The following is a 15,001-nucleotide window of genomic DNA, read 5'->3' as shown; positions in this document are numbered from 1 at the left end:
ATGGCTTGTTAAGCTTGAGGTTTGACCTTGCTGCCACGCCACACCATGCCTCATGCCATTTAGAACCTTGCGTATACCAAACGGACCCTACCTCCTATATGATCCTACCTAATTGTTCCTTACTCGATAGATCATGACGTAGACCTTGAGTTAATGATGAATCTACACTAATAATTAGTCGTAATAAATATTAGACTAAAATCTAGTAATAATGATACTAGGTTTCGTCGAAGGAAAATAAAATTGTTAGAAGCAAAGTGTTGCCCGAATTGCGAGTTGTCACTTTAATAGGTGAGTGCATAGTTACTTTCATCTTACACATAGATATGAAATATTTAATATAAATTACATGTTATGTGTGCATATTATCTGTGTTCTTGATATCTATGCTAGATGAACAAAATATACACGTTTTATTTTATTTAAATTGTATATGTATTTTATACCTATAATTATGATGGGTGGATGATATAGATGATGAAATAAATGATGAGATGCCTTGATGTTTAAGCTGATTTAGTCATTTAGCGGAGTATAGATGACGACCACAAACTATTCTAGACAGTTTAGTGGAACGCTAGCAGGCTCGCAACCTGTAGGTGTTTGTGAAACGATGTGTTCACCGGTGTACTCTATCCCCCTCATGGTTACCTTACTGACATATATTGATGAGGAATCCCTTAAACAGTAGTGTCTTCCTGATGATGAACCTTAGGCTAGGTCCCTTGAATTAGATGTTTTTAGGGACAAAAAATGAGGATAACGGGAACAAGTAATTGGGTTGAATGATTTGATGAAGTTAATAAAACTTAATTATTGTGGGTTAAAACCCTATGTGTTCACCAATCTCCCAAGCCTGACCCACTCAGTTTCTTGTATTACATGTAGTGGCAAAAGAGCACGGGAGTGTTGATCTGATGAGAGATCATGGATTGTAGACCATTAGAATAATAGATGTTGTAAGGCTAGTATTATTTCTATTTATGCTTATGTACTGTATTGATAATGACATCCCAACGTTTTTAATATAATGAAAACCCATTTCTTCATAAATGCTTTGATAATTACTTATCATATTTTTGGGAATAAATTCCGCAACATATTTCATCAAACTGATACTCTGATTTAAAATTAAAGCATAAACAAATCGGTCTTTTTAGCCGTGAATTTGGGGATGTCACATAAACAAGGTTCTAAAAGGCGTGAGGCGTGGCGTGGCAGCAAGGCCAAGCCTCAAGCTTAACGAGTTATGGCGTTTTTCAAGGCGTGATGTAAGGCGGCGATTTTGTATTAATTTATAATTATATTACCGCATAAATATAAATTTATGTCAAATATACCTAGTTTTTAGAAGTGTTATATCAACAACTAATAATAGAAAGTTAATAGAAAACACAATACTTGTATGTCCGATTAGAAAAGGTATAAAAAAGAGCAAAAAAATGTGTCTCAAACGAAAAAACACGCGCCATAACACGCCATAACGCGTCATGGCACACCATATCACGCCTTGCCACACGCCACGCCTAACAGCAACGTTATGAAGCTTTTCGTAACGGCGACGCCGCGCCTTACGCCGTGGCGCGCCTTTTAGAACACTGCACATAAAGCACGATTCAATACTACTTAAGACTTTAACCACGATTTAGTACTACCTAAAACATAATTTAAAATGACAATTTAATACTACCTAAACCACCTAAAACTTACTTAAGACATAAAACATGATTTACTCAGAGTTATATTATTTTGCAATGTCCTTTCTTACATTATTGAACACCCGACGATCATCCATGGACAAGTTTTTCCCCGGTTTTAACCAAAGCTTCAATGCACGATTTCATTCTTTTTTCCTTTCGCAATTCCAAGAAAGCATCAAGCTTATTGTCCAACCTTCAGATATCGTCCTTAATCTCCTCAACTTTAGTCGATGATATTTGAGGACCTTTGAGCTTTCTTTTTTGCTTTGTCTTGTCCCATAGGAGATAGGACGAGTTGGAAATTCATATGGCTTATCATTATTGAGGTCAATCCCTTCGATATGTTTATCAGAATATTGAATGTGGTTTGACTCCAAAGTTTTGCTTTGTTTGGACATCCCTGCGTTATCATCAATACTTTTTAGATCTAGCCATTTTCGACTGCCCTTCACAACTCCCCAAAACGACTCATTGACAAAATCTCTTCTGACTTTCGCCTTGTAAATCTGAAGAACTTTATCCTTGACATCCACCTCAGTTGTACCACTTTGGGGGTTGCAGACCGCGTTCAGGTAGATTTTGTTGAACTTTAATATGGCTCGGTTGGTGGTCCTCCATTTCGAGTAAAGTGAATCGGGATTACGGTACTTCCTTTTCATGCATTGACAAAAATGAATCCAAACTTTTTCTTTGAAGGTTGTTGAGTCTTGGTCGTTGTCGTGGATCGGGTCCTCCGACACATCTAGCCATGATTACGCTAGTGCCCTCTCTTCATCATACGTCCACCCTCTACATGAGCCCTCATTTTCATTTTTTTGTACTTATGGTTCGACATCGGGCTCTTGAAATGACTCTTGAACGAGATCTTCAACGGGGCCTTCATCGGAAGAATCGGTTGACTCGTCGAGTAGGTAGCGTGGTTGGGATTGAAAATTACTTTGCAGTTGAGGTTAAGAAAAGAATTGGGTTTCTTGAACCGTTTCAAATGGATCAAGATTGACATTAGGACGATGTGTTGGTTGATATTGGTTGTGGTAAAATGCCATTGTTTGAGAAGAGAACAGATTGAATGGAAACATTTGCGGAGTCATTATAGGAACTAGTAGCTAGCAGGAGAATGAATAGGTTGATCAAATGATGGTCGATAACATGGTGATGATTGAAGGGTTGAGAATTGAAGGTTTGATGATTGAGTGTTTGGAGACAGAAGATTTAGTGATGGAAGGTTTGAAGCTTTATTTTTGTTGGTTCTTGGGGTTTTCTTTGTTTGAGATGAAGATATTTTTCTTTGGTAAACTATGAAAGTTTGTGAAAGAGATAATGATACTTTGTGTGTGTAAATTGTTGAGAGTGTGGTTTGATTTATAGTAGTTGAATATTATATATATATATATATATATATATATATATATATATATATATATATATATATATATATATATATATATATATAAACTTTTTTTTTTATATAAATTGAGACAGTTGGTGGAAAAATAGTTGAAATTAAATTGAAGAAATTGAATTTGGTCAGGACCATTTGAGCAATCCGGTCAAACTCACAAGCACCAAGCAAATTCAAACTCACAAGAAGGCCCAGTGTCCCAGTTTGTTTTCAGTAGGACGGGTGATGGCACCCGCCCCTGCAACTTTGAGGATCACGGATGGCCGTTAGGGCCGGGTAGAGGCACCTGCGGCAGGGATCAGGGCTTTTCAGATGATGACCTTGGAGACGCGAGCAACGCCGTACGTTGCGGGTATGCAATTTCCCATTTTCAGTTCTTTTATTTGTGCATGATTTTATTGTTATGGTTCTGCATCATTATCGGTAAAAGTATTTTATTTCGAGTGGTTGATTGTGATCGAGTTATATGCCATCTGCATACCTTGGATATTGTATGGTAGTTAGGGGATGTGCTCTATTGAAGAAGGTTTCGAAGGATGCAGTAACTGTAGCATGCTTGGGAGAGATTAGGTACGTCTCGCTAAGTTCGGAGTGGTACAACGATTGTGATGGATTGGCTAAATCCCTAGCTAAGGCGGGCATGGGTTCCTCAGTAGATGGGTTATGGAATGGTAGCAAAGATCGGGATCTCTTTTGAGTATTGAGCAGCAAGGGGTAAGCAGGATTGAAGTGGGGGAGAATCCTCCGGCTGTGCCCAGAGAGGAGCACGCAGACCCATGATGAGTACGTGACCTCCGAGAAGGAAGAGAAGTAGTTCAGCGTTTCATGGATTGAGGATTTCAGGGTTGGGAGTTTGAGAAACTCCCCATCAGCTAGTGCGTGTGTCGGTAATGGTTAGTTATGGTTGAGAATTCAGGTTGTGGATCGCCTGTAGGACTCGGGGGAGTCGGAATGAGGATCTTGAGAGCTAATGGCACGTGGTTGCCTTCGTCCTAGCAATCAGCAATGGATGGTGATGTAAGACTACGGGTAAGCCGTAGCATTCCTTAGTAGTTTTGTTAGCGGAGTTGGGGCGAGGCCCTTATCTCCTAGTGATCAGATAGGGATCAGGAATGGGTAGTGAACGAGAATGATATGGAGTTTGCCTGTATATCCCTAGAGAGGTGAGACCTTGGGAGAGGCCGCTCCGGGATATAGTTGGGTGAGACCCGTGGGTGAGGCCCGTATGAGATTAGCAGTGTAGATGAGACCTAGGAGCACGGTTGCTCAGTAGTATGATTGGGTGAGACCCGTGGGCGAGGCCCGAGCGAGAGTGTTTAGGCTAGTGGGAATAGAAGGATAGATGCGGGTGGGACCCGTGGGTGAGGCCCGTGAATTTTAGCAGCACAGGTGGGACTTGGTAGGGACCTTAGTGTCAAGTTAGGGGATCGAGAATCCCAGGTTTGTAGTGCCTGAATGGTAGAGTAGATTGAGCAGTTATAGGTGATCGAAGTTCTTTGGAAGTCGCTGGGAGCGACTAGTGGTGGTGTTGGGACTAGCTACCGGTGGGAGCCGGTAATCCAGTTATTGATAGGTTGGTAGGGACCAGGGTGGTCTCAGTTCATCCGGAAGTCAGAAAAGGAACAACAAAATTGTCAGGCAGTGGCAGTGCGAGCATGCAGCGCATGTTGGAATTCAGTTAGTTGATCGTGGGGTGCTCTGCACCAAATCATAGTAGAAAGAAATCCCCAGTGGATACTGGCGATAGTGACCCGTACTGGTAAGCGGGGGTGATGGAGTTGGTGAATGATAGGGCCTTCACAGTGATAGAAGGAATAGTTGGTTATGGGGTTTTGCCTTGGGGAGGCAAGGAATTGTGCAAGGAAAGAAGGGGGTGAACCCCTATAGGTTCAGTGCAGTACTTGGTGAGTACCAGGCGGATTATCGGTTGAGTAAGTCGTGTTTCCAGAATGTTCAGGGTCAGGGTTGACCCGAGATGAATATCCGCAAGGTTTGATGCTAGTCAGAATGATCGGGCGGTAGGCCAGTGAAGGAAGGCAGCTAGTGTTGGAATAATTGGTTGGGTATTGCAGGCAGATCGCAGGCGGTGGGCCATAGCAAACTTCGAGGACGAAGTTTAGTTTAAGTGGGGGAGAGTTGTAACACCCAAAGTTTTGAAGGCCAAGAAAGGAAAGAAAACCTTAATGTTAAGGGGCGACTCGGCGAGTCCAAGGAGGAACTCGGCGAGTCCGAGCTGGATCCGGGTCGAGGAGTAAGTGACCGACTCGGCGAGTCGGCCAAGGTGACTCGGCGAGTCTGGTCTGTGTGTGGAAAACCCTAAATTCGGGACTTGGAGCCTATATAGACGTCTTAATCTTCTTCCTAGGGTTTTACTGCCTCTTAAGCCTTGGATATTAAACCCTAGCCGCCATATCCTCTATTTGAGCCATTTATTGCCTTCAAGCGTGCATTAAGCTTGGAGAAAGAAGAAGAATCTTGAGAGTGCAAGAAGGGGGCTATAGATCCGGGATTGGGAAGACATTTCTGAGCTATTGGAGGTATAAACTAGTTCCTGGACCCTTTTGCATCTAGATTTATGTGTGTTTGTTGGGGCTCTTAAGCCATAATGATATTACTTTGAGTTAGGAGTCGGATCTGGAGTTGCTACTTCAGATCCAAGTGTGTTATGGACTGGAGAAGCATAAAGTATCAGCCCTTGAGTCGATTTTGAAGCCCCTTGGCCTTAAACCCTAGTTTATGGTGCTTTTTGCCTAGATCTCCCTCTCTACACGTAAAGTTTGCAACTTTACGTGGGGGATAGGCTTGGGAAGGGTAGATCTACAGTTTGGAGTCCATGCATGACTCAAAAGTCCTCTGCATGTATGTAGATCTGAATGGACTCGGCGAGTCCTTCGAGTGGACTCGGCGAGTAGCTTGAAGATGAGGAGGAACTCAACGAGTGGGATGAACAGCTCGTCGAGTCGGATGAAGATGAGTATGGACTCGGCAAGTTGGATGAACAACTCGGCGAGTTGGATGAAGATTGTCGTGTGCTCGGCGAGTCTGTTCTTAGACTCGGCGAGTCAGGTCGCGTAGTCCCAAACCCTTCGAGTTAAGACTTGAGTCAGCGAGTCGAGCAAGGACTCAGTGAGTTGGTCAGGACAGGATTCGGGAATCTGTAGACTCGGCGAGTCAGGGGCTGACTCGGCGAGTCAAGTCGCGATTGGAAGGGCTTTGAGCATAAGAACTCGGCGAGTCAGTAAGTGGACTCGGCGAGTAGGGTTAACCTGGAAGGTTGACTTTGACTTTGACAAGAGTTGACTTAGTGACCTTTGAAGGTCAGTTAGACTAAGGGTTATGTTGATATTGGTAGCTCGGGGATCTAGAGGAGCAGCAGTCCGGAGTTAGTGGTCAGGTAGCGGTCAAAGGAATTAGCAGCAGCAGTTCAGCAGTATCAGGTGAGTTTCCCTTTGTATGAATGGGTCTACGACCATAATGTCGGCCCATGTAGTTATGAGTAGAAGACCCGGGGGTTATCCCTAGGAACAGTATGCTAGTATGATACTCGGGACGAGGTCCAATGATAGAGGGCGGGTGCCCAAGGAATGGTTTAAATGATAGTTTATACTTGTTGTTTGTGTGATACTTGTGTGTGCCTGGTAGGGAGGTGAGTGTGGGCGAGGTCCTGTATCTCACCAATAGCAGAGTGTGGATGGTGTTCCACATCTCAGTAGCAGCAGAGCAGGGGCGAGGCCCCAGTCAGGAAGGGAGTGAGCGTGGGCTAGGCCCGTATCCCACTACCAGTAGGAGCATGGACGGGGTTCCGTGACTCATCAGTAGCAGGTCAGGGGCGGGGCCCAGAGATAGGCGAGGCCTTAGGACAAGATCCGTTAGTATGTGTTTAGCTTATGTGAGATGTTTATGTGCTATTATATGTTAGTGGGCGAGGCCCTGTGACAGGCGAGGCCTACGTGAAACAGATCTGTATCCGAGCGGGGCTCGAAGCCAGGCGGGGCCTGGAGCGGCGGGGCCGTTGTAGCGGGCGAGGCCCGAGGTAGGGGGCGAGGCCCAGGATAGCGGGCGCGGCGCAGTATGTGCAGTATGTGGTTATGCATGGCATGTGGTAGGGTGGGGAACTCACTAAGCTTCGTGCTTACGGTTTTCAGTTTTGGTTTCAGGTACTTCCAGTAGCGGATGATGGAGCTCGGGATGATCGCATGGCACACACCATAGCTTAGACAACCTGGGAATGTTTACTCTGATAATGAATATGTATTTTGGAAACTAATACTTAGTTTATGTTTGAAAACGATGAATTTGCTTAACGTAATGTTTTATTAAATGAAATTTTTAGTCTTGAATTTTGGGACGTTACACCCAACATACTAAAGACACCCTCAGACATCCCCTGGGATTAATTACCACTTCGTACATAAGCTCCTACTCACAAAGACCCTGAGAATCCAAGATTCTATCCTTACGTCCCTTCCGAACTCCCCTGGCTACATTACCAGAAATCCTTCCGGTAATTGCATGGCATGTGGTAGGGTGGGGAACTCACTAAGCTTCGTGCTTACGGTTTTCAGTTTTGGTTTCAGGTACTTCCAGTAGCGGATGATGGAGCTCGGGATGATCGCATGGCACACACCATAGCTTAGACAGACTGGGAATGTTTACTCTGATAATGAATATGTATTTTGGAAACTAATACTTAGTTTATGTTTGAAAACAATGAATTTGCTTAACGTAATGTTTTATTAAATGAAATTTTTAGTCTTGAATTTTGGGACGTTACACCCAACATACTAAAGACACCCTCAGACATCCCCTGGGATTAATTACCACTTCGTACATAAGCTCCTACTCACAAAGACCCTGAGAATCCAAGATTCTATCCTTACGTCCCTTCCGAACTCCCCTGGCTACATTACCAGAAATCCTTCCGGTAATTGTGTCTTAGCGGGACCCTCCGGTCCCCTAGCTCTGGTAAACCTTCCGGCCTTACCATGACTTGCCTTCCGGTCTCAGTAGACATCCATCTCGGATGTACTACCATACCACTGGCACAATTACAATGCCCAAATACCATATAGACATACTCACAATCCTTCATTCTCGCTACTGCTTTCACTTCTGTGAACTTACACTCCCTCTCGGTGCTACATTCCTTTCCCTTTCCTTACCAAGGAAATCCACTTGGCCGCCTTGTCACTACAACAAGTGCCACGGTGCTCACCCAAAACTACACCATTCCCTTATAGCAAAACCGCTATCCCTTGTAGCGCACATGCTCTAGATCCGCTCACAAGGACTCTCAAGTCCATGCTCTACCTTTTACTTACCACTATCAATACCCGGGGCCAGACCTTCTGATGCCAACACATCGCGACATACTCAATCCATATCCTCATATAGATCAAACAACATATTTAGAATTTTCAGCATGACTGAACCGCCTTTCCAGGGCGGTAGCCACCCTGAAACATTCTCAGAACTCTCAATATGGCTGAACTGCCCTCCAGGGCCTTCAACCTAACTGATACGCCTTCCGGGCTTCGGTCTAACTGATACGCCTTCCGGCCTTCAGTCTATTCGGACCACTCAAACTATCATACATCATCATGAACTATCCTCCATGGGAAACTCTCCCATGTATACTGTTATAGCCCTCTAGGGGCTCCGAACTCTATCTCCACCCTACATACTCAATCCCGGTCCGATCCCAGGCCTTCCATAATCAATCACCCTTGGTCTGTATCCCGCCCCGCATGCCTGCCACTTACTCATACCAGCCTACGCTCGGCTGACAGAACCACTGTTGAATCCCAACAGCTAAACAACCTCTCATGCTTATCGATCTTCCGAAGAATTCTCCAATTCTCCCCCACTCAGAGCACTGACTATCAACCACCGGTCGCCATCACCAACCTTCCTCGACAACGCTACACAACACAAACCCTTACACATAAACTGATTCCCACTAGAACGAGCAACCCTCACAAAATTACATAACAACACTGATCATCTTGGCTCGAAAGAAACCCGACCTTCAGCAGCCACTCCTCAGACTGTAGATGCTACCCGACATTCAGACCAAAAGCCAGGTTTTCACTAATAAACCTCACGAATAATAACTAACGAAGTTCCTAACACCAAACCCATAAACATACCATAATCCTCAAGGAGCAACGAATACAATGCCAAAAATCACACAACGAGACTAGCAGATAAACGATACTCCACAATAACCACAAGATAACAAGACATCAAGAAGAGCCATACCCGCAGCTGCATCCGACACTGCCCTGACCTCCTCTGATGTAAGTTGAAAAGCACGATCTTGAGCCCTTGGGGGCTCCGCTCCACCTTGACCTCCACCTGCAATCCTCAAAGTGGCCGGTGCTGGAGCCTGCACCGGTCCTGCAGCAAGCTGTGGACAGTTGACCCTCAAGTGTCCAACCTGATGACAATGATAACAAATCCTCAAATTCCAAACCAGGGTTGTCTGCCGACAATCCCTCGCATAGTGCCCCTCCTTTCCGCACTCACGGCATGCACCACCGGACCTACCGACTCCGGTGTGACCCCTCCCACACTTCCCACAAGTGCGACTGCTCTGATCTCCCAATCTAGAATCAACGGTCTTGGACCGTTTCGGCGCCTGCTGCGACTGTACCGGGGCCTGCCTCTGCTCTCTCAACTGCAACTCAATCTCCAACTCGCGCTGCCTGGCGGCCTCCTGCAACTCTAACAAGGTCTCGCATCTCTGCATAGACACAAACTGCCTGATATCCCTCTTGAGCATACTCAGATATTGAGACATCTGAGCCTGCTCCGAAGCAAACTCGGGGCAAAACATCGCCCTCTCAGTGAACATCCTGGTGATCTCCGTCACTGACTCCGAATCCTGCTTCAGTTCCAGGAGCTCCTGAGCCAACCTCTCTCTCTCAACCCGCGACACATAACGAGTGCTAAACATTTCCCGGAACTGATCCCATGAAACTGCAGCCCTCTGCGCATACGAATACGACCCCGTGGTCAACCTCCACCAATCCCTTACCTCGAGCCTTAACAGGTTCAGAGCACACCTCACCCTCTGATCAGCAGGGCATGAACACGTGAAAAACACCCCTCCACGTTCGACAACCATCTCATAGCAACAATCGGGTCCTGAACTCCATCGAAGGTAAGGGGCTTCGTATTATCGAAGTCCCGATACTGAAAACCTCGACCGACTCCTCCCCCTGCAGCTGCTATAGCTGCTGTAGCCGCCGCGGCAACCATCTCTGTGAGAGCCGCATAGCGCTCATCAAAATACTCAACCATGGCGGTCTTAATCGACCCAAACAGTTCCGGCAACTCGGTCCGGAACAACGCAGCAACCTCATCATGCAGGATCTCACGAATCCTAGCATCCAACTTGTCTGTGCTCATCTGACCAATAACCTCGGGCGGTACTGACCCACCCTGACCGCCCTCTCCTGCTCCCGATCTCGATCCGGATCCACTCCCAGCATGCCTCGTAACCACCATATTGAAAACACCGCAAGATCTCAAATACTTCCCACTAACCCGGGAACCAACCCCCAACCCATCCCTAGATGTTATGGTTTCTTTGATACGCGTATGGGTCCTGTGCTTTCAGTAGTACGGGCCCATACTACCTTCCACACCTACCCATGTTTGTATCAAATATACTACAACACCCTAGTGAAGAACATACATAACAAGCACTCAACCCTCACTCCTAGAGGAACACTGGAAGCTTCTCACATAGGAAACCCTAGGCTAACAGACATCATAAATCAGGCAACATTATCATGAAATCCTGAAGATCCCTAGCCTAGTACTAGCATGCTGTTCTATCATAGCTCAACACAAATATCATGTATGGTATCTTGGGGTTACTTACTGGCTCCGGCTGATCGTACCCCCGCGTCCTCCTTTACTCATTTTGAAAACCATTTTAAATTCTCTTTTGAAAACTCTCCCTGATTTGAGACTGAATTCGCACGAATGTTCCTCCAATTCACTCAAACCAAGGCTCTGATACCAACTTGTAACGCTCTAAAAATTTCAAACAATTTAAACTTTTCAAAAACAACCCCATTTCATTAAGTTATTACAAAAAGGTTTTCAATACAATTATTATCAGAGTCTTCCCAGAACCTCATCATAAAACATAATCATGAGGAGCGGTACGATCACGCCTTTGCCTTGCCACGGTCTCCAGAAGAACTTGAAAAACATTAAACCACAACTGTAAGCCCGAAAGCTTAGTGAGATATCCCTAAAATACCAACCACATATACGCCTTTCTAGGCCATACTCTGCACGACCTTCCGGTCCATGTATATCAGGGGACTTCCGTCCCAATCCGAGTAGACCTTCCGGTCCTACTCGTATCGACCTTCCGGTCCACGTCATAATGCCTTCCGGCCCACGTCATAATGCCTTCCGGCCCATATCATACATAGCATACATATCACATACATAACGCAAACAAAACATGCAATGCCTTCCGGCCCACGTCATAATGCCTTCCAGTCCATATCATGCATAGCATACATATCACATATGTAGCGCAAACAAAACATGCAACTCATAGCATAATTCATCCTAACCAGGATACCGACCTAACCGGTCACTAGCATAACATCATCCTATATACCAGGATACCAACCTTAACCAGGTCTCAAACATAGCATCATCCTATATACCAGGATACCGACCTTAACCAGGTCTCTAACATAACATCATCCAAACTACCAGATGCAAACATATCAAAACAATAACATAACAACGATACCCGGATCACATTCCGATAAAGGGCCGGCCTTGGTGCCGTAGACCTTGTCGATATAGTGAGGATAACTCACCTCGCAACTGCCGACTGAACAGATAACCCAAGCTGCTCCGACCGCTGATACGATCTCCACCACTAGCCAACACCAAACACTGAATTCAAAACAAATGCCAATAGTTACCAAAATGCCCCTGGAAGTTAACTGGTCAACCCTTGGTCAAAGTCAAAGTCAAAGTCATCCCATGACTGACTCTACTCGCCGAGTCAACCCGATGACTCGCGGAGTCCCCATGCACAGAACTTTCCCAATTCGCGACTCAACTCGCTAAGTCACCCCGAGACTTGCCGAGTCCCACAACTCTGCGTCCTTTCACATTCAACTCACCGAGTCATCCCTTGACTCACTGATTCACGGCTCAACCAGAAGAAAGGTTAGAACCTCACGACCAGACTCGCCGAGTCCAAGGCTATCTTCAACAGACTCGCCGAGTTGTTCCTCCAACTCGTCGAGTACCTACCTATCTTCATCCAACTCGCCGAGTTGTTCTTACAACTAGTCGAGTTCCAGCCTATCTTCAAGTAACTCGCCGAGTACTCCTAGATCTGAAACCATACAAAGGCTTTCCAAGCCATGCAGGGGCTCCAAACCATAGATTTATTCTCCTACAAGCCACTCATCACGTAAAGTGGCAAACTTTACGTGAATCCAAATAGATCTAAGCCATATTCACTCTAGGCTAGGGTTTTGGGACAAGAGAACTTCACCAACAACTCTTGAGCATAGACTTTATGGCTTTATGGATCATTAACAACCTAGATCTGAGGCAGCAACCTCATATCTTACACCAAACTTGAGATGGACCTCATTTATGCCCCAAAAACCACAATTGATAGATCTAGATGCACAAAAGCTCAAATAGGAGATTATTACCTCAAATGAAGGCTCCAACTGATGAATGAACCAATTCTATGCAAAGCCCCTTGCTCCAATCTTCTTGCTCTTCAATTTCCTTCCAAGAGACCTCCTCCAAGGCTCTAATCCCTCACCAAGGAAAGCTCACACGAATTTAGGGTTTCTGGAACTCAAAGGGAAGGCAAAGAGGCTGGGGAAGAAGTGTTATGTTCTTTATATAGGACTCAACCCCCAAAATTAGAGTTTTCTCCACTCAGCACCAACTCGCCGAGCACCCATGCTACTCGCCGAGTTGCCCTTTCACACTTACACTTTTAGCCCTTCAACTCTACTTTTGATATTCCGGGATGTTACAGACCTCCCTAGCGAGAGTTAGGGAATGGTGTTCCTTGATTGCCGGCGAGCATAGCGAGCCCGGTAGCGATCCCCACTTCTCTTAGTCTTATGGATAACTAGAAGATGCCCCTTTTAAGCACCAATGAAGTGAATCATAGTAATTGAAGTGAAGGCTTGGTTTTGTATATATTTTTATATAGTTGCTTCAGTGTGATTGTATTTTGATATGGAGATGTAACCTAAGTTAAATAACATTCTAATATTTCTTTTATGGGACCAAATTTTGTAAGTTACAACTCCAATGTCTCCAAGTTGTAACAATATTTTAAAGTTTATACATTTCAAATGTATATTGTTGCAACAATAATTGTAGTTGTGCGGTGCCTGAGATATATCTCCAATGCAATTATTGTAACGGATGTGCTATTTATAGAAAATGTTCACAAGTCACAAGATATTCCACTATACCGATAAGAGTAGACTACACTTTGTCGGATATACCTTAAACCCCTCCACATGTTGGAGATCATCAATGCAAATGTTTTTTACATTATCACAAACAATATCCTTATACTTTGGAATACCGAACAACCATATAGAATTTATTATAAGGAACAAAACCACTTGGTCAAGATAGATTAAAACTTATCCCCCCTTGTTTCAACCTCAATTTTAGTTATATAAATTAAAAATAAATAAATTTTAGTTGTTACATTATGGTATATTATATAAAATAATAATATAATAATGTTTCGGGCTTAAAATAAAGTAAATTGTTACTTTTGAGCCGTTCTAAAAAACTAGGATTAGCCGGCGCCCAACCCCAGGAATCACGGACGTACTGTTCTTCCTTGGATGAGAGGTGGATATTTACATAATTTACCCTTTAAGTTTTACTAATTTCATAGATTACAACTACCTCCTAAAAGTTACAAGAACTAACTAAGCTTTTATTTGGTTTTGCTATTTACATTTCCTTCTCCAATTTTAATTTGTTCATTCTTCATGTATTTCTTTATCTATAAAACTAATAAATGTCAATAGTTAATCTTAACTTTTTTAGTTTTTTTTTTGATGATTAAGTTTTTGAATATTTTAAAATACATCTAACTTATGAGTTTGCTATTAGTTGCATGATTTCGATTTTAGCATTTACATCGGTTATTTTTTGAAGATTCATACAAAAAAACAAAATTTAAATATGAAGGATTATTTTGATTTCTAAAACTCGTGAATGTTTTTAAATGCATCTAATATTTCTTGTTAGTGTAAAATACAAGATTTATGTCTACTTTATTGATAAATTGATAAACATATGGGTGTCTATAATATTTTCTTTTGCATTATTAATTCATAACAGCCGGATTTCGTATAATTTTAGTTTTATAGACTAATAAAATTGGTAAGACACATTAAATTTGACATATACTAATATACTATGCACATGACCATAGTCAAAACTAATAGTGTCTATTTGTCTTCATATCTATACTTACATTTTCTATTAAGATATTATTTGGTTTGCTACCAAGTGTTCTTGAAGAGTTGGTCAAAAGATGGTTGCTATCAAAATGATGCTATCAAAATGATGAACTTGACTTGTGATTTTTAATTAGTCATTACTCAACGTAAGTACTCAAGACTTGAATATACTCTTAAAGTCCAAAAAAGTAACTGGCCACATATGTATTTTTTCTTAAAAAATCGAATGTTTGATTGATTTGGATTATAACTATATTCAGTATGTTGGAATTCGGGTCACGACATGTAATGGATGGATAAATGATTAAATTTTAGACGATAAGGTAAGAATAATGATTAAAAATTAATATCAATAAAATCAAATTGATATTTTAAAATTTGCT

This window comes from Lactuca sativa, chromosome 6 (assembly GCF_002870075.4).
Source record: "Lactuca sativa cultivar Salinas chromosome 6, Lsat_Salinas_v11, whole genome shotgun sequence".
NCBI classification, from domain to species: Eukaryota; Viridiplantae; Streptophyta; class Magnoliopsida; order Asterales; family Asteraceae; genus Lactuca; species Lactuca sativa.
Note: the sequence above shows the minus strand (reverse complement) of the source record.